Source organism: Pinus tabuliformis, chromosome 2_2 (assembly GCF_031772625.1).
Source record: "Pinus tabuliformis cultivar Carrire ecotype Pingquan chromosome 2_2, CPIR1, whole genome shotgun sequence".
NCBI lineage: Eukaryota > Viridiplantae > Streptophyta > Pinopsida > Pinales > Pinaceae > Pinus > Pinus tabuliformis.
Window position 1 is genome coordinate 1,172,990,904 of NC_142300.1, and position 26,772 is coordinate 1,173,017,675.

The 26,772-nt window shown below is 37.7% G+C and overlaps 1 pseudogene; it reads right to left on the minus strand.

The window, feature by feature from the left end:
- Positions 1-17,618: 17,618 nt before the first annotated feature.
- Positions 17,619-25,765, minus strand: LOC149197641 (UDP-glycosyltransferase 74E1-like; annotated as a pseudogene).
- Between the last annotated feature and the right edge of the window lie 1,007 nt (positions 25,766-26,772).

The window sequence follows — 26,772 nt, forward strand, 5'->3', positions numbered from 1 at the left end:
TTCGATCACCCTTCTCAACACTGGGATATCGTGGAGGATAACAATAGTATTGAATTTGGCAGGTTGAATTTGGAGGTTGAAGCTATTTGGTGCAGAATTAGGGAAAGACTTGTTGGAGTGTTCACTTGGTACCTAGATAAGGAATTTGTCTAGGGTTGGGTCTTTGTGTCTCAATTGGGTTTTCCCATTGGATGGGTTTCCCCTGGCTTAGAGCCTAATTTCTGTGTCTGCTATTATTTTTGTTTCATTCTTGATGTTTGTTTGCTGAAAATATCTAACTAAAGAACACAAGAAGAATAACTAATTTCATAAAGAAGTATTAAGCTAAAGGAAAATTGAATTAATAAGTTGCCACATTGAAAAATTTCCAACAAAGTTAAGCATAATAAGATGCATGTAGAGACGGCCAAGTGTGCATAGATTATTCACAGGTGGGTTGCATGAATACTTAATTAATTTTCTTACTATGTCATTAATGGAAAATAAAGCTTATCACATAAAGAAATATGTTGATAGTGGGATTCAACCTACTATCGTATTTATTGTTTGTTGTTTAACAATTCCATTAAACATGTTAATATTTTAATTAATTTATTATGTACAAAAAGCTTCCAGCAAGCTCCCGCTATCATCTCAATTATAAAGAAAAGATATTTTTATTCAATATTATTTATTCTTCTCAAATGACATGATCAATAAACCATGACGGCAATGACTCATAGTATCTTTATATTACATTGAATGCATAGATGGTTTATTTAAATAGATTCTTAAGGCAAACATAAGAGATAAGATACCTTTATATACATTGAATTATTGCACAATTTATTTAAATAGGAAGAACAGTTGGATCTCTAAAAAAAGGAATGGAAAATTTATGTCATTAGATTTTTAAAGAAAAATATAAGAGATAATATATCACATATATTTATTTGCAAAGATAATGTTTAAAAATATGAAAAATAAGTAGTTGTAAATATATCATAATTGTGGTTAGTAATTTTGAGCAAGTTAATGCAAAGGTGATATAAGAATTTTTTTTGTTGACACCTAATCCTAAGGGATTGGGAACTTCATGTAAATATTGTAAATAAGAAAATAATGAACGTGAAGAGATATTCGAATTTGAATTCCAAGATTCTCCCTCACAATGTATTATCAACAATCTCTTAATGCAAATCTCATCAATTCATGGAGTTACTCACCTTACTTGACATGGTATCAGAGCGTGAGTCATATAATTCATTCAACTTCTTTAAATCACCAAAAACATTTATAAATAGAATAATATGAAGACTCCTCTCTTCTTTGAGTAATGTTGCAATTAAGACATAGGCCTTTCTAGTTTTGTTCTCCTAGATGGCAAGCTTCTTGTCAGAAGACAATTTCTTGGTCTCCTCAAGAAGTTGTATTCCTTGTGCAAAAACAAAAGAATTAGGGACAAGATTCTTCTAGGGGAAGAGGTGGCCAAGAGGACGAGGAAGGAAGAATAATAAAGTTAGGGAGGTGTACATTTTCAAGGAGAAAATCTTGATCTTCATTGCATATGGTGTAATAGAAATAGATATGATGCTTCTACATGTAAGCTATCATTAGACACGATTAGATAGGAAAGGAATGAAGAGAAAGTGAAATCATTAGATAAAGGGAAAGGTAAGGCACCCAAATATACTCATCATGTTATGGCATATTGCAATAGTGGAGTAATTGAATACTTATTTAGTGCTTCACTTGCTGCATGGAAAGATTCTTGGTTGCTTGATTCGGGAGCAAATTTCCGTGTGAATTTTAGAAGAGATTTCTTTGAAGAATGAACTGAAAATGTTGATGGAACAACCTACTTTGTAGATAAATCAAAACTCAAACCATCATGACTTAGCACAATTAGGCTCAAACTACTTGGTCTTCTAGACTTCTTCTACAAGATATTCTCTACCTCCTAGAGTTGAGGAGAAACATGTTGTCATTAGTTCACATCCACTAGCAAGGACAATCCATTCACATATTTGATCGCAACCTTGATGTCAGAAAAGAATTAGACAACTCACTTGTCATGACTGGGATAAAATAAGTAAGACTTCGAAAGTTGCAAGGAACCTCTTCATGTTCACATAACTTTTCATACATTTCTCAATATGATGAAGGTACACTTCCATCAAGTCTTTTATGGCATGCTAGATTTGGACATTTGAACTATGATAGCCTTCACTTGTTTAACATAAGAGGTGTTAATGATTTTCCTACCATTCCTAGGAAACTTAAGCAATGTGATGCTTGTATCTTAGTAAAGAAAAACAAACAATCATTTCATGATTCTCATTCTAGAGCACCTAGAAGTCTTGAACTCATTTATTCTGCATTATGTGGCCCAATTCTTGTTCCTTCTACAAATGGTAATAAACACATGGTGACATTTATTGATGGCCACACCATAATGTGTTGGGTTTATTTATTGAAGAACAAATCTGAATCTTTTGAAACATTCAAGAACTTTCATGCATGGAATGAAAATGATACATGATCTCATATTGGCTCTATTCATATTGATAATGGAAAAGAATATACTTGAAATGAATTTGAAAACTATTTTCATTATCATGGGATCAAACATCAAACAATTGTTCCTTATAGTCCCCAACATAATGGAGTAGCTAAAAGAATGAACAAGACAATCTTAAATATGGTATGTTCAATGATGTTTTTCAAGAATGTTAAGCTAGTGTTTTGGGATGATGTAGTTCTAAGTGTTGTTTGTATTAAGAATAGGTCATGATCTAAAAAATAAGACTCCCTATGAAATGTGGTATGTCGACATTCCTTCAGTTAGGCATCTAAGGGTTTTTGGTTCCACTTGTTATGCCTTGATACCCAAGGAATAAAGAAACAAAATTGGTGTAAGGATTCGTAAATGTATCTTCTTGGGGTATCGAGATACCTCCAACGCATATCGTCTCTATGATGAAGTAAATAAGAAGTGTATAATATCTAGAGATTTTATCTTTCTTGAATCTAGCAAGACTAACAATGTTGTTGAGCGATACCTTGATCACTTGGACAGATTCAAGCATTAAAATTATTTTGAAGAGTTTGATAATGAGATTCCACATCTTGAATGGGCAATGCCTATATTGGGTCAATTTGTGGGATATCCTTCTGAAGCACTCTCTACCCGTCATGAAGCATGAACCACTGATCAAGAAGACACTTTGAGTGATTTGATTGAGATAATTGGGAGGTTAAATCTTGATTCGGCCCCATTTGACTTAACTGAGTATCCTGGGCCATCTCGGAAAGGTCCTTCAAAATGAATCACAAAGACAATTGAAAGTATTTGTCCTAATGAGGTTGGAAATATAAGGACAATAAGCTTTGTTAGATAGAACGGAGGTGATGTGGACGATTCTGATTCACCTATTGATATAAATGTTTCTTATGATTATGAATTAAATATGTCTATATATTTCGAACCAAATTCCTTCAAATAAGTTGCTTCGCGTGATGAATTGAAATAAGTGGTGACGGAAGAATATGATACTTTGATAAATAATGACCCATGGAAGTTGGTTGATCCTCCATTAGGAACCAAACCAATAGGCTACAAGTGGGTCGTCAAGAACAAGTATAAAGTAGATGGTTCACTTGACAAGCATAAAGCTAGGCTCGTGGCAAAAGAATTTTGCATAGAAGGAAGGGGTCGATGATGAGGAGACTTCCCCCCCATAAGAAAATGGGATACCATTAAGACACTCTTTGCCTTGGAAGCTTAGAAAGATTGGAAAGTCCATCAAATAAACTACGTTCTTGAATGGAGATATGAAAGAGAATGGTTTTATGTCCCAACCAAACAAATTTGTTGTGAAGGCTTAGGAACACAAAGTATACAAGCTTGTCAAATCCTTGTATGGCATCATACAATCACCACGAGCCTAGTATGAGACATTGACCAAGCATCTTCTGAAAGTCAATTTCAAACACTATTGATCTGGATGATGCAACTTTGTTTGTCAAGAAAGTTGGAAAAATAGTTGTATATATTATGGTGTATGTAGATGATCTTCTGGTGACATGGAACAATCAGAATTACATTGCATCCATAAAGAAAAAACTTAGGAAAGTATTTGAAATGACAGATTTGGGATATATTCACTACTTTCTTGGTATGAAAGTAACGTAACATCTGAAGTTTATATTTCTCTCTCATAAGTACATTGGATATTTATTCAACAAGTTTTGCATGGTTGAGTGCAATCCTTTAATTACTCCAATGGAACAAAATTTAAAGGTGACATCCACTGAATAAAATGAATTTGAGGAATAAACGAAGTACAGACAACTTGTAGGAAGTCTCAACTAATTGACGACTACCACACCATACGTTTCATTTGTTGTTGGAATCCTCTCCGGGTTTATGCAGAAGCCTTGTGAGGGACATTGGTCTGCTACAAAAAGAGTTCTAAAGTACTTGAAGTGAGCAAAAGAATTTGGATTCAATTATACATAGGTGGATGACTTCAGTTTGATTGGATACTCTAATTCACATTTTGATGGAGATAAAGGAATTGGAGTATGTACTTTAATTTATGTTATGATTGTTGAATCAAAAGTTGTCTCCTGGAGATCACACAAACAATCAATTCATTTAGATTCCACAACTGAGGTTAAATATGTTGCATTAGTTGAAGCAACGAAGGAAATTGTGTGGATGACAAAAATTCTGGAAGATTTGCAAGAGAAACAAGTGCATTCAACTCCTCTTTTGATTGACAACACTTTTGCAATAAAGTTGGCCAAGAACCCAAAATTCCATGATCGAACCGAGAACATCAATACAAAGTATCATCTAATTTGACATCATGTTGAGGCCAAGACAATAGACCTACGTCATTGTTCCACAAATGAGTAGGTTGCAAACATCTTCACCAAAACAGTTGGAAGAGAAAAGTTTGAAAGATTCATAATGATGATTGGACTCACCAACATTCGTTCAGATTAAGGAGGGGAATGTTGACATGTAATCCCAAGGGATTGGGAAATTCATGTAGATATTGTAAATAGAAAAGAAACTAGAATTAAAATTCCAAGAGTCTCCCTCACAATGTTTATATCAACAATCTCTTAATGTAAATTTCATGAATTCGTGGAAAGAAATTAGTTCATCCAAATGTAGTATAAATCTACATTTTCTTTATCTATTTCTTCTTTCTTCCCCATACATATTTGATATATCTTTCTGGTATTTATGTAAGTATGGATTATTAATAGGTTGGCAAATTTATGTGTTTGGTTATTCTTTTGATAGTCACATGATTACAACAACAAAAACAATACAACTAAATAAATTTTTTCCTTTTTATATATCTAATTAAATAAATAAATAATTTATTGTTTGGAGCAATAGTTTTTAAATGTTATCTGTCAACTTAATATAGAGAAAATGAAATTTTTTATTTATAATTTACATATTTTTTTTATTAATACTATTTTTTATTTTATTAATCTAAATATTATTTTATTATTTTCAAAATATAAGTGTATTCCACCTCTACACTCAATGATAACAACTCATATCAATACATTTACATTGATAAATAATAATTTGCATAATTATAAAGTAAAATCAATTTTATGTATTAGCATCAAGCCGGGACCATACCAACCAACCCAAACTCACACCACAAGCAAAATTATAATAAACAAAGCTCAATATTTTATTCGTGACCTTCGTAAATTTCTTGTCCTTACAAAGGAGTTCTGAACACTGTTTTTCTTATGTGCTTCTCCTCTCTTCTTCCTTTCCCGTTTTTCTATAATAATGTAAGTTGGTGACTGCGGTGAATGTTGGGGATTTTTCTGAGAAAATCCCGAAAACAAACAAAATAAACTCCACAGAGGAAATGCTCTGTTTCCTCTCCACAGGATCTTTTGTGCACAGGGAAGCTTTTTTTAAAAAATGACTGAAGAACAGAGTATTACATCACCATAAAAACATTTCTATTCATTAAAACAAAATGTCTGATACAAACTTCATCCTCTTTGCTGAGAGGGATTTACCCAAAAAAAACATTCACCAAAACTCTGTCTCCACCTGAGAATTTACTGTGCTGGGTAAAATTCTCTTTTTCCTTTTACTGCTGTAAAACCATTTTATTCATACTGCTGTAAAAAAAAATTTACACATGCTTACCAGAAAAAAATGCGCTCCTCTGTTTTTCCTTTATGCACTGTTGTGCATTCATATCTTTTCAAAAAACAATCTTTCGCTGCTGCGAGCTTCTGGTTCCTCCCATGTGTAAATGTATTACAACTATGAGCTTTTTTGTGTGGCTCATTATATATGAAAAATAAAGCAAAACATATATGAAAACAAAACAAAAACGCACAATTACATTTTACGTGCCGTAAATAAAAAAACTTAAATGTTTACCAACACCTATGACAACTTATTAAATGCCTTCAAAAAAAAACTGCGGTCAACCAAACTTAATTTTTCACTCCACGCAACATTAACTGCAGGCTCGTATGCATCTTGGAACAATAGACGGTGGAGATCGATGGAGCAGATCGGACGGCGGAGGAGAATATCGGGAGGCCTCTTCCGGCTGAACGATAGCACCCGAAAAGTCAGACTTGCTTACGTATGGGGAGAGCCACGCGTCTGCACTATATTGTATCGGGCTCTTGTGTACGGAAACTGCCTTGTGACCAAAAGCAGTCCGATATCCCTCAAGCGGTTTATGGTTTCGTTGCGATGTTTTTGGAGTTATAAATGTGCAGTTTAAATTACATATTCAACACTCCCCTTTAATTTCAACTGCTGGGCATTCGGTCATACCGAGACACTTCCTCAAAAATTCAAAACTTTTCTTGTCCAGTGGCTTTGTCAAGATGTCTGCTACCTGTTCTTGAGTCCTACAATGTTCTAGGACAATTTCTCCATTGTTCACCAATTCTCTGATGTAGTGAAACCTTGTATCAATGTGTTTTTTTCTCTTATGAAACACTGAATTCTTTGACAATGCAATAGCTGAGCTATTGTCACAACAAATCAATGTCGCTTTTGCCTGCTCTTGGCCTAAGCTCCTCAACATTCTTCTCATCCAAACTGCTTGACATGCTGCTGCTGTAGCTGCCACATATTCAGCCTCTGCTGTAGACAATGCTACAATGGACTGCTTCTTAGAAGCCCATGAAATGGCTCCTGAACCCATATGAAAAACATAACCGGAAGTGCTTTTCCAATCATCTACACTTCCAGCCCAATCACTATCAGTGTATCCAACCAAATCTGAATGTTCTGAGACATTATATAAAATTCCAAACATTTTGGTACCTTTGACATACCTTAAAATTCTTTTTGTTGCCTGCCAATGTGCCTCCTTTGGCCTCTCCATGAATCTGGAAATTAAACTAACAGCATACATAATGTCAGGCCTAGTTGCTGTTAAATACATAAGGCTGCCAACAATACTCTTGTACAAACTAGGATCAAAATCCTTGCTGTTGTCCTCTCTGCTGAGTTTTAATCACATTACTGTGGGAGTGATCGCTGCTTTGCATTCTTGCATGTTAAATCTGCCCAACACTTGATTTACATATCTAGCTTGTGAGATAAAAATTCCTTTTTCATTTTGATCTACTTCTATGCCTAAGAAGTATCTCAAGAAACCCATGTCAGTCATTTCAAATTCCTCTTTCATGACTGATTTAAAATTCTCAATGAGCTGATCATCATTACCTGTGAAAATAACATCATCAACATATAAGACAACAATCAAAATTTTACCATCTTTTTCTTTGATGTAGACGGTGGGTTCTCCTTCACACTTGTCGAATTCATTATCCAATAGATAGGAATCTATCCTGCTGTACCATGCTCTTGGCGCTTGCTTCAGCCCATAAAGAGCTTTCTTCAATTTGCACACTTTGTGCTCTTCACCTTTCTTCTCATAGACTAGAGGCTGTTCAATGTAAACCTCTTCCTTTAACACTGTATTTAGGAATGCTGACTTCACGTCCATTTGGTAGACTTTCCATTTGTTTTGAGCTGCTACGAACAGCACTGCTCTCACGGTTTCCATTCTTGCAACTGGTGCGAAAGTCTCCTCATAATCTCTCCCATACTGTTGTTTCTACCCTTTGACAACTAGCCTTTCCTTGTGTCTTTCTATTTTACCTTCAGCATTGCTCTTAGTCTTGTAAACCCATTTGACTCCAATGACTTCTTTTCCTTTTGGTAGCTCAACCAAATCCCATGTTTTGTTTCTCTCTGTGGCATTAATTTCCTCATCCATAGCTTCTATCCATTTCCTATCTTTAATTGCATCTTCGAAATGAATAGGATCATCAACATGACAATATAAGGCAAACAAGGAATTCATTCCTTCATCATATATGTCACTTAGATTTCTGAACTTCTTACCTCGTTCATTTGGTGTGCAAGTGCTTGAAGATGCACTTGAATTTCCTCCTTGTGGTGTGCTTGGAGAAGCACTCTCATTTATCCTCAATGGTGTCCCTTGCTGTCCTTGTGTTGGCGCTGCTGTTTGGGGATGCATTTCAGCCACCTCCTCATCATCTTCATCATGAGACAAATAGTTTCTAACATTAACTGTCTTCTCTATGCTTCCATCCCAAGCTTCTTCTTCAATGAATTGAACATCTTTGCTGACAAAAAACTTCTTGGTAGATGGGATATACAACCTGTAAGCTTTGGATTCCTCACTGTATCCAATGAAAAGACATTTCTCCCCTTTGCTGTCCAACTTCCTCCTTAGCTGATCTGGAATGTGTGCATAAGCCACACATCCAAAAACTCTCATGTGGGTGACTCCTTTCTTTCTCCCACTCCATGCTTCTTCCGGCACTTTGTTCAACACTGGTTTTTGTAGGACACCTGTTCAAAATATACACTGCACAATTTACAGCTTCAGCCCAATAATCATTTGGCAAATGCTTTACCTTTAGCATGCTCCTCGCCATATCCATGATGGTCCTATTCTTCCTTTCAGCAACTCCATTTTGCTGTGGGGTGTACCTTGCTGTAAACTATTTGTGAATTCCATTTTCTCTAAAAAATCGTAGGAATTCCTTGGAGATATACTCACCTCCTCTATCAGTTCTCAAAACTTTTATATGCAGCCCGCTTTGGTTTTCCACAAATGCCTTGAAATTTTGGAATTTCTCAAACACTTCACTTTTGTTTTTAAGGAAATATACCCAAGTTTTTCTTGTAAAATCATCAATGAATGTTAGGAAATATTGGCTGCCTGCTAATGATGGAGCTTGCATCGGTCCACATAAATCTGAGTGGATGATCTCTAAGGGTGCCTTTGCCCTTATGCTTTTACCTGATGGAAAACTTTCTCTATGTTGTTTCCCCAAAATGAAACCTTCACAAAGGCTGTCCGGTTTCTCTATCAATGGTAATCCTCTTACCATTCCTTTTCTGCTTAAGAAGTTTAGACCTCCAAAATTGAGATGTCCAAATCTCAAGTGCCACAACCAATTTTCATCCTTTGGCACGCTTTGGAAAGCCTCTTGGGTGACTACTGCAATTTCTCATTTGTTTTTCAAATTTGCCCTTATTCTAAGAGGGAACATCCTATTCCTTGTCATCTTCACTTCAACAATGCATCTTTTACTGGGTGCTATATCCATGATGGTGCATACATCATTTTTAAAGAAAACATTGTACCCCTTATGGACAAGTTGTCCAATACTCAAGAGGTTACATCTCATTCCAGGGACATAGTATACATCTGCTACGGTTTTCCTTTCTCCTTGCTTTGTAAATATTTTAACTTCTCCTTTTCCCATAACAGAGACTTTACTATCAGTACCAAGTGTAACTCCTGATTTCACATTTTTATCTAGGGCAGAAAAGAAGGCTATGTTTCCTGTCATATGGTTGCTGCAACCTGAGTCTGAAAACTATATGTCTTCACTGTTTGTTTCAGCCATGTTACAAGCTAACAACACATTATCTTGGTTGATGTTTTCTCTAGTGAAATTTGCATTTTGTCTATCACTCATATCATGTTGCTTCTTCCTACATTCATTGGCATAATGCCCATATCTTTTACAATAATAGCATTGGACATTGGATTTTTCATACCTTTGTCCTTGAGCATGATGTTGTCCTCTTTGTTGGCTGCTGCCTTGGCCTTGGTTCTGATTTGGATTGCTGCCTCTTCCTTGAGCATTTGCTGGGCTGTTCCTTCCACCTCTGTTTTGACTTCTACCTCTTCCTCTCTTGTTTCCTCTGCCTTGACCTCTTCCTCTTCCAAAGGACATCTGGGTCTTGAAGGATTGCTCTAGAGATGAGTTTTCATTCCTACTCAACCTCTGCTCATGTGTTATCAGTGATGCATGTAGCTCATCAACTGAAAAGTTTGAGAGATCCTTTGTCTCCTCTATGGTGGTGACAATCGCATCAAACTTTGAGGGTAAGACCCTCAATATTTTCTCCACAATCCTCCTTTCTTCAATGGTTTCTCCATGAGTCCTCATCTGTGTGACCAAACCAATCACATGTGTGAAGAATGAGTCAATATTATCTGACTCCTTCATGCTCAGATTCTCAAAATCTTTTCTCAGCAATTGTAGTTTTGCTGTCTTCACTCTCTCCATGCCTTGATAGGCTGTCTTGAGGGTTTGCCATGCTTCATTTGCTGTCTTAGCTGCTGCTAACCTTGGAAACACACTCTGGTCTACTGCTAGATACAACAACACACAGGCTTTTGAATCCTTCTTCCTATTGCTCTTCAACAGATCCTTCTCTGTTGGAGTTAATCTATTAAACTCATTTTCATCTGCTGGTTCTTCAAAACCATCTTCAACTATTTCCAATAAATCTTGAGAGGCAAACAGGGCTCTCATAGTTATTGCCCAATAGTCATAGTTTTTCCCATTGAACTGTGGGAGCTGGGTATTAAACATACCCATACTAGTGCTGGTGCTAGCCATTCCTTGCATCCTCTGATATGCTTTAAATTTCTTGACTGTGTGTTTAAAGCACTGACTGTTTCAGCAGTAACAAAAGGAAAACTTTGAGGAATACCTGAATCTTTTGCCTGAGACTTCACTTTGCTGGAGAAGATTTACTGCTGCAACAAAAGACTCCTCCTTTCAGCTTCTTGAACACTTTCAAAGAGCCTAAGCCTGCTCTGATACCACTGTTGGGGATTTTTCTGAGAAAATCCCAAAAACAAACAAAATAAACTCCACAGAGGCAATGCTCTGTTTCCTCTCCACAAGATCTTTTGTGCACAGGGAAGCTTTTTAAAAAAAATGACTGAAGAACAGAGTATTACATCACCATAAAAACATTTCTATTCATCAAAACAAAATGTCTGATACAAACGTCATCCTCTTTGCTGAGAGGGATTTACCCAAAAAAAACATTCACCAAAACTCTGTCTCCACCTGAGAATTTACTGTGCTGGGTAAAATTCTCTTTTTCCTTTTACTGCTGTAAAACCATTTTATTCATACTGCTGTAAAAAAAAATTTACACATGCTTACCAGAAAAAAATGCGCTCCTCTGTTTTTCCTTTATGCACTGCTGTGCATTCATATCTTTTCAAAAAACAATCTTTCGCTGCTGCGAGCTTCTGGTTCCTCCCATGTGTAAATGTATTACAACTATGAGCTTTTTTGTGTGGCTCATTATATATGAAAACTAAAGCAAAACATATATGAAAACAAAACAAAAACGCACAATTACATTTTACGTGCCGTAAATAAAAAAACTTAAATGTTTACCAACACCTATGACAACTTATTAAATGCCTTCAAAAAAAAACTGCGGTCAACCAAACTTAATTTTTCACTCCACGCAACATTAACTGCAGGCTCGTATGCATCTTGGAACAATCGACGGTGGAGATCGATGGAGCAGATCGGACGGCGAAGGAGAATATCGGGAGGCCTCTTCCGGCTGAACGATAGCACCCGAAAAGTCAGACTTGCTTACGTATGGGGAGAGCCACGCGTCTGCACTATATTGTATCAGGCTCTTGTGTACGGAAACTGCCTTGTGACCAAAAGCGGTCTGATATCCCTCAAGCGGTTTATGGTTTCGTTGTGGTGGTTTTGGAGTTATAAATGTGCAGTTTAAATTACATATTCAACACTCCCCTTTAATTTCAACTGCTGGGCATTCGGTCATACCGAGACACTTCCTCAAAAATTCAAAACTTTTTTGATCCAGTGGCTTTGTCAAGATGTCTCCTACCTGTTCTTGAGTCCTGCAATGTTCTAGGACAATTTCTCCATTGTTCACCAATTCTCTGATGTAGTGAAACCTTGTATCAATGTGTTTTGTTCTCTTATGAAACACTGAATTCTTTGACAATGTAATAGCTGAGCTATTGTCACAAAAAATCACTGTCGCTTTTGCCTGCTCTTGGCCTAAGATCCTCAACATTCTTCTCATCCAAACTTCTTGACATGCTGCTGCTGTAGCTGCCACATATTCAGCCTCTACTGTAGACAATGCTACAATGGACTGCTTCTTAGAAGCCCATGAAATGGCTCCTGAACCCATATGAAAAACATAACCGGAAGTGCTTTTCCGATCATCTACACTTCCAGCCCAATCACTATCAGTGTATCCAACCAAATCTGAATGTTCTGAGACATTATATAAAATTCCAAACATTTTGGTACCTTTGACATATCTTAAAATTATTTTTGCTGCCTGCCAATGTGCCTCCTTTGGCCTCTCCATGAATCTGGAAATTAAACTAACAGCATACATAATGTCAGGCCTAGTTGCTGTTAAATACATAAGGCTGCCAACAATACTCTTGTACAAACTAGGATCAAAATCCTTGCTGTTGTCCTCTCTGCTGAGTTTTAATCCCATTACTGTGGGAGTGATCGCTGCTTTGCATTCTTGCATGTTAAATCTGCCCAACACTTGATTTACATATCTAGCTTGTGAGATAAAAATTCCTTTTTCATTTTGATCTACTTCTATGCCTAAGAAGTATCTCAAGAAACCCATTTCAGTCATTTCAAATTCCTCTTTCATGACTGATTTAAAATTCTCAATGAGCTGATCATCATTACCTGTGAAAATAACATCATCAACATATAAGACAACAATCAAAATTTTACCATCTTTTTATTTGATGTAGACGGTGGGTTCTCCTTCACACTTGTCGAATTCATTATCTAATAGATAGGAATCTATCATGCTGTACCATGCTCTTGGCGCTTGCTTCAGCCCATAAAGAGCTTTCTTCAATTTGCACACTTTGTGCTCTTCACCTTTCTTCTTATAGCCTAGAGGCTGTTCAATGTAAACCTCTTCCTTTAACACTGCATTTAGGAATGCTGACTTCACGTCCATTTGGTAGACTTTCCATTTGTTTTGAGCTGCTACGGACAGCACTGCTCTCACGGTTTCCATTCTTGCAACCGGTGCGAAAGTCTCATCATAATCTCTCCCATACTGCTGTTTGTACCCTTTGAAAACCAGTCTTTCCTTGTGTCTTTCTATTTTACCTTCAGCATTGCTCTTAGTCTTGTAAACCCATTTGACTCCAATGACTTCTTTGCCTTTTGGTAGCTCAACCAAATCCCATGTTTTGTTTCTCTCTATGGCATTAATTTCCTCATCCATAGCTTCTATCCATTTCCTATCTTTAATTGCATCTTCGAAATGAATAGGATCATCAACATGACAATATAAGGCAAACAAGGAATTCATTCCTTCATCATATATGTCACTTAGATTTCTGAACTTCTTACCTCGTTCATTTGGTGTGCAAGTGCTTGAAGATGCACTTGAATTTCCTCCTTGTGGTGTGCTTGGAGAAGCACTCTCATTTATCCTCAATGGTGTCCCTTGCTGTCCTTGTGTTGGCGCTGCTGTTTGGGGATGCATTTCAGCCACCTCCTCATCATCTTCATCATGAGACAAATAGTTTTTAACATTAACTGTCTTCTCTATGCTTCCATCCCAAGCTTCTTCTTCAATGAATTGAACATCTCTGCTGACAAAAAACTTCTTGGTAGATGGGATATACAACCTGTAAGCTTTGGATTCCTCACTGTATCCAATGAAAAGACATTTCTCCCCTTTGTTGTCCAACGTCCTCCTTAGCTGATCTGGAATGTGTGCATAAGCCACACATCCAAAAACTCTCATGTGGGTGACTCCTTGCTTTCTCCCACTCCATGCTTCTTCCGACACTTTGTTCAACACTGCTTTTGTAGGACACCTGTTCAAAATATACACTGCACAATTTACAGCTTCAGCACAATAATCATTTGGCAAATTCTTTGCCTTTAGCATGCTCCTCGCCATATCCATGATGGTCCTATTCTTCCTTTCAGCAACTCCATTTTGCTGTGGGGTGTACCTTGCTATAAACTGTTTGTGAATTCCATTTTCTCTACAAAATCGTAGGAATTCCTTGGAGATATACTCACCTCCTCTATCAGTTCTCAAAACTTTTATATGCAGCCCGCTTTGGTTTTCCACAAATGCTTTGAAATTTTGGAATTTCTCAAACACTTCACTTTTGTTTTTAAGGAAATATACCCAAGTTTTTCTTGTAAAATCATCAATGAATGTTAGGAAATATTGGCTGCCTGCTAATGATGGAGCTTGCATCGGTCCACATAAATCTGAGTGGATGATCTCTAAGGGTGCCTTTGCCCTTATGCTTTTACCTAATGGAAAACTTTCTCTATGTTGTTTCCCCAAAATGCAACCTTCACAAAGGCTGTCCGGTTTCTCTATCAATGGTAATCCTCTTACCATTCATTTTCTGATTAACAAGTTTAGACCTCCAAAATTGGGATGTCCAAATCTCAAGTGCCACAACCAATTTTCATCCTTTGGCACGCTTTGGAAAGCCTCTTGGGTGACTGCTGCAATTTCTCCTTTGTTTTTCAAATCTGCCCTTATTCTAAGAGGGAACATCCTGTTCCTTGTCATCTTCACTTCAGCAATGCATCTTTTGCTGGGTGCTATATCCATGATGGTGCATACATCATTTTTAAAGAAAACATTGTACCCCTTATGGACAAGTTGTCCAATACTCAAGAGGTTACATCTCATTCCAGGGACATAGTATACATTTTCTATGGTTTTCCTTTCTCCTTGCTTTGTAAATATTTTGACTTCTCCTTTTCCCATAACAGAGACTTTACTATCAGTACCAAGTGTAACTCCTGATTTCACATTTTTATCTAGGGCAGAAAAGAAGGCTAGTTTCCTGTCATATGGTTGCTGCAACCTGAGTCTGAAAACCATATGTCTTCACTGTTTGTTTCAGCCATGTTACAAGCTAACAACACATTATCTTGGCTGATGTTTTCTCTAGTGACATTTGCATTTTGTCTATCACTCATATCATGTTGCTTCTTCCTACATTCACTGGCATAATGCCCATATCTTTTACAATAATAGCATTGGACATTGGATTTTTCATACCTTTGTCCTTGAGCATGATGTTGTCCTCTTTGTTGGCTGCTGCCTTGGCCTTGGTTCTGATTTGGATTGCTGCCTCTTCCTTGAGCATTTGCTGGGCTGTTCCTTCCACCTCTGTTTTGACTTCTATCTCTTCCTCTCTTATTTCCTCTGCCTTGGCCTCTTCCTCTTCCAAAGGACATCTGGGTCTTGAAGGCTTGCTCTAGAGATGAGTTTTCATTCCTACTCAACCTCTGCTCATGTGTTATCAGTGATGGATGTAGCTCATCAACTGAAAAGTTTGAGAGATCCTTTGTCTCCTCTATGGTGGTGACAATCGCATCAAACTTTGAGGGTAAGACCCTCAATATTTTCTCCACAATCCTCCTTTCTTCAATGGTTTCTCCATGAGTCCTCATCTGTGTGACCAAACCAATCACATGTGTGAAGAATGAGTCAATATTATCTGACTCCTTCATGCTTAGATTCTCAAAATCTTTTCTCAGCAATTGTAGTTTTGTTGTCTTCACTCTCTCCATGCCTTAATAGGCTGTCTTGAGGGTTTGCCATGCTTCATTTGCTGTCTTAGCTGCTGCTAACCTTGGAAACACACTCTGGTCTACTGCGAGATACAACAACACACGGGTTTTTGAATCCTTCTTCCTATTGCTCTTCAGCAGATCCTTCTCTGCTGGAGTTAATCTATTAAACTCATTTTCATCTGCTGGTTCTTCAAAACCATCTTCAACTATTTCCCATAAATCTTGAGAGGCAAACAGGGCTTTCATAGTTATTGCCCAATAGTCATAGTTTTTCCCATTGAACTGTGGGAGCTGGGTATTAAACATACCCATACTAGTGCTGGTGCTAGCTATTCCTTGCATCCTCTACTATGCTTTAAATTTCTTGACTGTGTGTTTAAAGCACTGACTGTTTCAGCAGTAACAAAAGGAAAACTTTGAGGAATACCTGAATCTTTTGCCTGAGACTTCACTTTGCTGGAGAAGATTTACTGCTGCAACAAAAGACTCCTCCTTTCAGCTTCTTGAACACTTTCAAAGAGCCTAAGCTGTTGGGGATTTTTTTGAGAAAATCCCAAAAACAAACAAAATAAACTCCACAGAGGCAATGCTTTGTTTCCTCTCCACAGGATCTTTTGTGCACAGGGAATCTTTTTAAAAAAAATGACTGAAGAACAGAGTATTACATCACCATAAAAACATTTCTATTCATTAAAACAAAATGTCTGATACAAACTTCATCCTCTTTGCTGAGAGGGATTTACCCAAAAAAAACATTCACCAAAACTCTGTCTCCACCTGAGAATTTACTGTGCTGGGTAAAATTTTCTTTTTCCTTTTACTGCTGTAAAAAAATTTTTTTACACATGCTTACCAGAAAAAAATGGGCTCCTCTGTTTTTCCTTTATGCACTGCTGTGCATTCATATCTTTTCAAAAAACAATCTTTCGCTGCTGCGAGCTTTTGGTTCCTCCCATGTGGTAATGTATTACAACTATGAGCTTTTTTGCGTGGCTCATTATATATGAAAAGTAAAGCAAAACATATATGAAAACAAAACAAAAACGCACAATTACATTTTACGTGCCGTAAATAAAAAAACTTAAATGTTTACCAACACCTATGACAACTTATTAAATGCCTTCAAAAAAAACTGCGGTCAACCAAACTTAATTTTTCACTCCACGCAACATTAACTGCAGGCTCGTATGCATCTTGGAACAATCGACGGTGGAAGAGAATATCGGGAGGCTTCTTCCGGCTGAACTATAGCACCCGAAAAGTCAGACTTGCTTACGTATGGGGAGAGCCACGCCCCTGCACTATATTGTATCGGGCTCTTGTGTACGGAAACTGCCTTGTGACCAAAAGCAAGCGGTTTATGGTTTCGTTGCCGTGGTTTTGGAGTTATAAATGTGCAGTTTAAATTACATATTCAACAGTGAAACGTGGAAAATATTAAAATATGGCAATTAACGTAAATAAATAAATTGTTGCATAGGTAGGTTTCGCTGGATGATCATTGTTATTAGCACCAAACTCTAGGAACAAACTCCATCTGCAAAGTGATTATATTTACACTCCTCTTTCTTACAAATACGTCATGCTTGTTACTAGTGACAGCGCCAATAAGGGGTGGATCGCGTACTGAAAATGATTCTTGCCTACTGAATAAACTGTTTCAATGCAATGAGTAAATGAAAATGCGAAAACTTCGACTTGCTAAACAATCTAAAAAGTTTTACAAGTTATTCAGGATTTAGATGATTTGAGCGTAATCAAATACTAAATTCGGGCACAGGGGATGAAGATAGACATGCGCTGGCAATGACCTCATCCACAAATTCTTGAATATTTCTTTCGGATGAACCGCCTTTCACCATGGCCTCCTTCGATAATTTCTTCCACTGTAAAGCGTTCTTCCTCATCTCACCACCGAGTTGGCTTTCCATCACCGTCTTTAGACACTTCTCTACTTCCTCCTTCCTGACAAGTCTGTCAGCTTCTCGTTTTTTCAGTCTCATCCCCATATTCCATTTCCGTTCCACATATGCCGAATTAGTTGTCTGATCACTCCACTGAGGAAGAGCCAACATAGGAACCCCAAAGCTGACACTTTCTAGAGTCGAATTCCATCCGCAGTGCGTCATAAAAGCGCCGACAGACGCATGAGAAAGAACTTGTAGCTGATGACACCATGGAACGACTAGCCCTTGCCCAGCGGTTTCATTCAAGAAACCAGCCGGCAAGGTTTCTTCACAATTAATTTCCACTTCGGAAGAAGGTGGACGAATGACCCATAGGAAAGAATATCCACCGACCTTCAGCCCAAGAGCTATCTCATGCATTTGTTCTTTAGAAAGAACAGCGAGGCTTCCGAAAGACACGTAAACAACACTTTCCGGTTCCTTCGTATTCAGCCAATCTGTGCAGTTTGTGGCTTTCCACATGTGCGCCACGGAGTCTGTGTCCGTCAGATTCCCTCCGTCCAAGGAAGCCGAGGGTATGAGAGGACCGACTGTGCGAATCGGAGCAATCGATTTCATTGAATCTATTTCTTCTGATTCGAGTTCGGAAAACGAGTTTCCCAGATGTTGGGAATTTTTGTAGGGAAAATACCAAAAAAAACAAACATTCAAACACACAGAGGCAATGCTCTGTTTTTACTTTTCTCCAGGATCCTTTTGTGCACAGAAGACCAAAAAAAAATTCACTGAGAGACAGAGTATTTCAACACCATAAAAGATTTCTAAGAAATTACTGGGTTAACTGCTGTAAATCCCTTTTTACATTCACTGCAGTGAAAACAACTTACTGCTGTAATAAAAGTTTACATAAGTTTACTGCTGTAAACAAAATTCACACAGACTTACAAAAAAAACTTCACCATTTTCTTTATGCACTGCTTGTGCAAAAACCACACATGGTTTTCTTACAACTCCAAAAAATTACATCACCTGGTTCTTATCTTTTTACACACTGCTGTGTGTTCAATACATACCACACATGGTTTTCGCTGCACCACCAAATCTTTTCGCTCCTGTGTACACTTACATATCTCCCATATATCAAAAAAAACCACAAGCATATGTTATATGTTTCATTACAAAATGGTCAACGTAATTAAAACAAAATACAACATATTTTTACGAACATTAATACATGCCGTATATAAGAAACATATATAAAAATATGTATTAAAACGTGCCCATACTCATATTAAGAGGGCCACCTAAAACTTCGTACCACCATTAAATTCCAAGACATTTCTTCCACAGCGGTCAAACTCAAAAATCAAACACTCCACGCAATGGTTTTAATTTAATGCAAGTTCGTATGCAGCTCCAGGTGATCAACGGCGGAAAACACGAGAGCACATCCAACGGTGGACAACAATATCGGAAACGCAACAAGTGCTGAACATTAACCTCCGAGAAAATGACGTTGCGTTACGTCAGGGCTGAACCACGTGTCAGCTCCACATTTTCTCGGGCCCTTGTGTACGAAAACCATTCTCTGCAGGTAGGCGGTCCGAGAAATCTTTAAACCGGTTTGTGGTTTTTGCTGGCGGTTTTGGGGAGCGTACGGCTGCGTTGAAATTAGATTTCAACACTCCCCTTTAATTTCAACAGCTGGGCATTCGGTCATACCGAGACACTTTCTCAAAAATTCAAAGCTCTTTTGATCAAGTGGCTTTGTCAAGATGTCTGCTACCTGTTCTTGAGTCCTGCAATGTTCTAGGACAATTTCTCCATTGTTCACTAATTCTCTGATGTAGTGAAACCTTGTATCAATGTGCTTCGTTCTCTTATGAAACACTGAATTCTTTGACAATGCAATAGCTGAGCTATTGTCACAAAAAATCACTGTCGCTTTTGCCTGCTCTTGGCCTAAGCTTCTCAACATTCTTCTCATCCACACTGCTTGACATGCTGCTGCTGTAGCTGCCACATATTCAGCCTCTGCTGTAGACAATGCTACAATGGACTGCTTCTTAGAAGCCCATGAAATGGCTCCTGAACCCATATTAAAAACATAACCGGAAGTGCTTTTCCGATCATCTACACTTCCAGCCCAATCGCTGTCTGTGTATCCAACCAAATCTGAATGTTCTGAGGCATGATACAAAATTCCAAACATTTTGGTGCCTTTGACATACCTCAAAATTCTCTTTGCTGCCTGCCAATGTGCCTCCTTTGGCCTCTCCATGAACCTGGAAATTAAACTAACAGCATACATTAAATCAGGCCTAGTAGCTGTTAAGTACATGAGACTGCCTACAATACTCTTGTACAAACTAGGATCAAAATCCTTGCTGCTGTCCTCTCTGCTGAGCTTTAATCCCATCACTGTGGGAGTGATTGCTGCCTTGCATTCTTCCATCTTAAATCTGCTCAAAATTTGATTTACATATCTTGCTTGAGATATAAAAATTCCTTTTTCATTTTGATCTACTTCTATGCCTAAGAAGTATCTCAACAAACCCATGTCAGTCATTTCAAATTCATCCTTCATGACTGATTTAAAGTTCTCAATAAGATAAGTATCATTTCCAGTGAAAATAACATCATCTACATACAAGACAACAATTAAAATTTTACCATCTTTTTCTTTGATGTAGACGGTGGGTTCTCCTTCACACTTGTCGAATTCATTATCCAATAGATATGAATCTATCCTGCTGTACCATGCTCTTGGCGCTTGCTTCAGCCCATAAAGAGCTTTCTTCAATTTGCACACTTTGTGCTCTTCACCTTTCTTCTCATATCCGAGAGGCTGTTCCACATAGACCTCTTCCTTTAACACTCCATTTAGGAATGCTGATTTCACATCCATTTGGTAGACTTTCCATTTGTTTTGTGCTGCTATGGACAGCACTGCTCTCACGGTTTCCATTCTTGCAACCGGGGCGAAAGTCTCCTCATAATCTCTTCCATACTGCTGCTTGTAGCCTTTGACAACCAGCCTTGCTTTATGTCTTTCAATCTTTCCTTGAGCATTGCTCTTGGTCTTGTAGACCCATTTCACACCAATGACTTCTTTGCCTTTTGGTAACTCAACCAAATCCCATGTTTTGTTTCTCTCTATGGCATTCATCTCCTCATCCATAGCTTCTATCCATTTCTTATCTTTAATAGCTTCTTCAAAATGAATAGGATCATCAACATGACAATACAAGGCAAATAAGGAATTCATTCCTTCTTCATAAATTTCACTTAGATTTCTAAACTTCTTACCTCGTTCACTTGGTGTGCAAGTGCTTGAAGATGCACTTGAATTTCCTCCTTGTGGTGTGCTTGGAGAAGCACTCTCATTGATCCTCAATGGTGTCCCTTGCTGTCCTTGTGTTGGCGCTGCTGTTTGGGGATGTATTTCAGCCACCTCCTCTTCATCTTCATCATGAGACAAACAGTTCTTGACATTAACTGTTTTCTCTATGCTTCCATCCCAAGCTTCCTCTTCAATGAATTGAACATCCCTGCTGACAAAGAACTTCTTGGTAGATGGAATGTACAGCCTGTAGGCTTTGGATTCATCACTGTATCCAATGAAGATGCATTTCTCCCCTTTGCTGTCCAACTTCCTCCTTAGCTGATCTGGAATGTGTGCATAGGCCACACACCCAAAAACTCTCATGTGGGTGACTCCTTGCTTTCTCCCACTCCATGCCTCTTCTGGCACCTTGTTCATGACTGCTTTTGTAGGACACTTGTTCAAAATATACACTGCACAATTTACAGCTTCAGCCCAATACTCATTTGGCAAATGCTTTGCCTTCAACATACTCCTCGCCATATCCATGATGGTCCTGTTCTTCCTTTCAGCAACTCCATTTTGCTGTGGAGTGTACCTTGCTGTAAACTGTTTATGTATTCCATTTTCTCTACAAAATCTTAGGAATTCCTTGGAGATATATTCACCTCCTCTATCAGTTCTCAATACTTTTATGTGCAGCCCGCTTTGGTTCTCCACAAGTGCTTTGAAATTTTGGAATTTCTCAAAGACATCACTTTTGTTTTTAAGGAAATATATCCAAGTCTTCCTTGTCAAATCATCAATGAATGTTAAGAAATATAGGCTGCCTGCTAATGATGGAGCTTGCATTGGTCCACACAAATCTGAGTGGATAATCTCTAAGGGTGTCTTTGCCCTTATGCTCTTCCCTGATGGAAAACTTTCTCTGTGTTATTTTCCCAAAATGCAGCCTTCACATAGGCTGTCCGGTTTCTCTATCAATGGTAATCCTCTTACCATTCCTTTCCTACTCAACAAGTTTAGACCTCCAAAATTTAGATGACCAAATCTCAAGTGCCACAACCAATTTTCATCCTTTGGCACGCTTTGGAAGGTCTCTTGGGTAACTGCTGCAATTTCATTTTTGTTTTTCAAATCTGCCCTGATCCTCAAAGGGAACATCCTGTTCCTTGTCATCTTCACTTCAGCAATGCATCTTTTGCTGGGTGGTATATCCATGATGGTGCACACATCATTTACAAAGTAAACATTGTAACCCTTTTGGATAAGTTGTCCAACACTCAATAGGTTACATCTCATTCCGGGGACATAGTAGACATCTGCTATGGTTTTCTTTTCTCCTTGTTTTGTAAATATTTTTACTTCCCCTTTTCCCATAACAGACACTTTACTATCAGTTCCTAGTGTGACCTCTGATTTCAAATTCTGATTTAAGGCTGAAAAGAGGGCTATATTCCCTGTCATATGGTTGCTGCAACCTGAGTCTAAAAACCATATATCTTCACTATGTGTTTCAGCCATGTTACAAGCTAACAGAACATTATTTTGACTGCTGTTTTCTCTTGTAACATTTGCATTTTGTCTACTGTTCATATCATGCTGTTTCTTTCTACAATCACTTGCATAATGTCCATACTTTTTGCAATAATAGCATTGAACATTAGATTTATCATACCTTTGTCCTTGAGCATGATACTGTTCTCTTTGTTGGCTGCTGCCTTGGCCTTGGTTCTGATTTGGATTGCTGCCTCTTCCTTGTGCATTTGATGGGCTGTTCCTTCCACCTCTGTTCTGGCTTCTGCCTCTTCCTCTCTTGTTTCCTCTGCCTTGACCTCTTCCTCTTCCAAAGGACATCTGGGTCTTGAAGGCTTGCTCAAGAGATGAGTTTTCATTCCTACTCAACCTCTGCTCATGTGTTATCAGTGATGCATGTAGCTCATCAATTGAATAACTTGAGAGATCCTTTGTCTCTTCGATGGTGGTGACTATGGCATCAAACTTTGAGGGTAAGACCCTCAATATTTTCTCCACAATCCTTCTGTCTTCAATGGTTTCTCCATGAGTTCTCATTTGTGTGATTACACCAATCACATGAGTGAAGAATGAGTCAATGTTATCTGATTCCTTCATGCACAGATTCTCAAAGTCCTTTCTCAACAATTGTAGTTTTGCTGTCTTCACTCTCTCCATGCCTTGATAAGCTGTCTTGAGGGTTTGCCATGCTTCATTTGCTGTCTTAGCTGCTGCTAACCTTGGAAACACACTCTGGTCTACTGCTAGATACAACAACATACGGGCTTTTGAATCCTTCTTTCTATTGCTCTTCAGCTGATCTCTCTCTCCCTGAGTTAGTGCATTGAACTCAGTTTCATCTGTTGGTTCTTCAAAACCTTCCTCAACTATTTCCCATAAGTCTTGAGAGGCAAACAGGGCTGTCATGGTTATTGCCCAGTAGTCATAGTTTTTCCCATTAAACTGTGGGAGCTGGGTGTTAAACAAACCCATACCAGTGCTTGTGCTGGCCATTCCTTGTATTCTGATCTATGCCTCTAAATCCTTGAGTGTGTGTTTAAAACAAATCACTGCTTCTTCAGCAACACAAAAAAAAACTTTTGGAATACCTGAATCTTTTGTTGACTGTCTTCTGTCTGCCTGAGAAGTTTTGCTGCTGCAACAACCTTCTCCCTTCAGCTTCTTTGTCTCCTTCAAAGAGCCTAAGCCTGCTCTGATACCACTGTTGGGAATTTTTGTAGGGAAAATACCAAAAAAAACAAACATTCAAACACACAGAGGCAATGCTCTGTTTTTACTTTTCTCCAGGATCCTTTTGTGCACAGAAGACCAAAAAAAAATTCACTAAGAGACAGAGTATTTCAACACCATAAAAGATTTCTAAGAAATTACTGGGTTAACGGCTGTAAATCCCTTTTTACATTCACTGCAGTGAAAACAACTTACTGCTGTAATAAAAGTTTACATAAGTTTACTGCTGTAAACAAAATTCACACAGACTTACAAAAATAACTTCACCATTTTCTTTATGCACTGCTTATGCAAAAACCACACATGGTTTTCTTACAACTCCAAAAAATTACATCACCTGGTTCTTATCTTTTTACACACTGCTGTGTGTTCAATACATACCACACATGGTTTTCGCTGCACCACCAAATCTTTTCCCTCCTGTGTGCACTTACATATCTCCCATATGTCAAAAAAAAAACACAAGCATATGTTATATGTTTCATTACAAAATGGTCAACGTAATTAAAACAAAATACAACATATTTTTACGAACATTAATACATGCCGTATATAAGAAACATATATAAAAATATGTATTAAAACGTGCCCATACTCATATTAAGAGGGCCACCTAAAACTTCGTACCACCATTAAATTCCAAGACATTTCTTCCACAGCGGTCAAACTCAAAAATCAAACACTCCACGCAATGGTTTTAATTTAATGCAAGTTCGTATGCAGCTCCAGGTGATCAACGGCGGAAAACACGAGAGCACATCCAACGGTGGACAACAATATCGGAAACGCAACAAGTGCTGAACATTAACCTCCGAGAAAATGACGTTGCGTTACGTCAGGGCTGAACCACGTGTCAGCTCCACATTTTCTCGGGCCCTTGTGTACGAAAACCATTCTCTGCAGGTAGGCGGTCCGAGAAATCTTTAAACCGGTTTGTGGTTTTTGCTGGCGGTTTTGGGGAGCGTACGGCTGCGTTGAAATTAGATTTCAACACCAGAACCCACGTGGCCTTTGGAAGAGACTTAAACTGATCCATTGCCAGTTGAAACATGAACGGGTAGCAATTTGAAGGCTGCAGAAGGGTTGGCATGTCCGACTCGCTCAGCAACGGCAATCCTGGTATTTCTATTGCTTCCGGAATTTTCTCTGTTTCATCCGGTCAGTTTTGTACACATGAAAAATGATTAAACGAATCAGGATTGATACAGAAAGTAAAACTTATTGACATGACACAGCTTGGCTATATAAAAACATACCCAATCCACTGAAAAAAGAGTGATAGATTGCGTAAACTGCACACGATTGCGTCCAGAAAAATGCTGCGGGAATATTAAACTTCGTTGCAACTTCCAGAACCCAGGGAAGGAAGGAATCGTAAATGATGCAAGATATCTTGTTGCCTTGAGCGTTTAGCCTCTCTGTGAGGTTTGCTAAGGCGGGAGTTCCCATCTTCTCTAGCATTTGGACGAACGCATCGGTGACCTTCGAGCGGTCGAAATCCTGTGAAAATCCGTCTGAGATTGTTTCGAACTGAACATCTGACTCCCCAGGTACTGCATTTTGCGCCTGTAACATGGACACACGGCTGGCTTCAGTAATGACAAACGTGACCATGACACTTTTAGAGACGAGCCGTTTGGCAAACTGCAGCATTGGATTGATATGGCCTTGCGATGGAATGGGCACGACAAGAACATGAGGATTGTAGCGCTCTAGCTCCCATGAGGAACTCATTTTACTACACTTGGGCATGGAATAGTTGGAGACAAACCTTCTATTCAAATATTGCGGTCACTCAGGTTCTCTGAAATGTTGGGTTAATTAATAGAGGACATCTGAATTTATATCAGTTGATGGGATGCCGGAGGGTATCTGGATGCTTCAGTTCAATGAAAAAACTAAACAAGTATTTCCGACGTTGAGATCTCTTGCGAGGGAGTTAGTGCTGATAGTGCCGTGGAATGCATGAGAAATTGCGATGATAAATTATCAAATCTCTCGGAAACGACAAGATATATTAGAAAAGCGCTTACGTAATCGCATGATGCAGCTAGCAAGCCATGTTGCGAGCCATGAAATTGTCATATTGACTTACTGTCAAAAAACAATATAATAATTATAGTATAGATTTCTCGTATCGACTTATATTTTTTTATTATTATAATCGTAATATATTTAATTGCTAAACCTAACAAACAATATTGGTTGATATAGCTCTAATGTATAATTTTCACTCCTTTATATGCCATTCAATCAGCATATTTTAATATTATTTATTAATATTAATAATGCTATTATTTATAGTATAAATTTTAATGTAATTAATAATATTAAGATTATTAATTAAATATTACTAATATTAAAATATATAAAATATAAAATTTAATTTCAATGTCGGATAAATTATTTTTACTTGTCCTACAATTATAATGGAAAAAAATACCAAATTTTTATACGATTGAACAAAAAAATAAAATTCCAAAAATTTGACATATAGAATGAAATGATTTATAAAATATATTACAAAATTTGATAAATACAATGAAATGATTTATAAAAAAATATTATAAAACTTTACATAGTTCTATGTAAATTTTATCAACAAATAATTATGAATACATTATATCAATCACGAAATAAAATATATCTTATCATAATATTATGCTTAAACAAAAATAATAGGTGAAATGTTTAAAACATATTTCAAAAATAAAGATTAGAATATGAGTTAAACATATAAAATAAGGATTCCAAAAAACTCACTTTAAGTAAGAATTAAATCGATGAACAGAACATGGCTCTTTT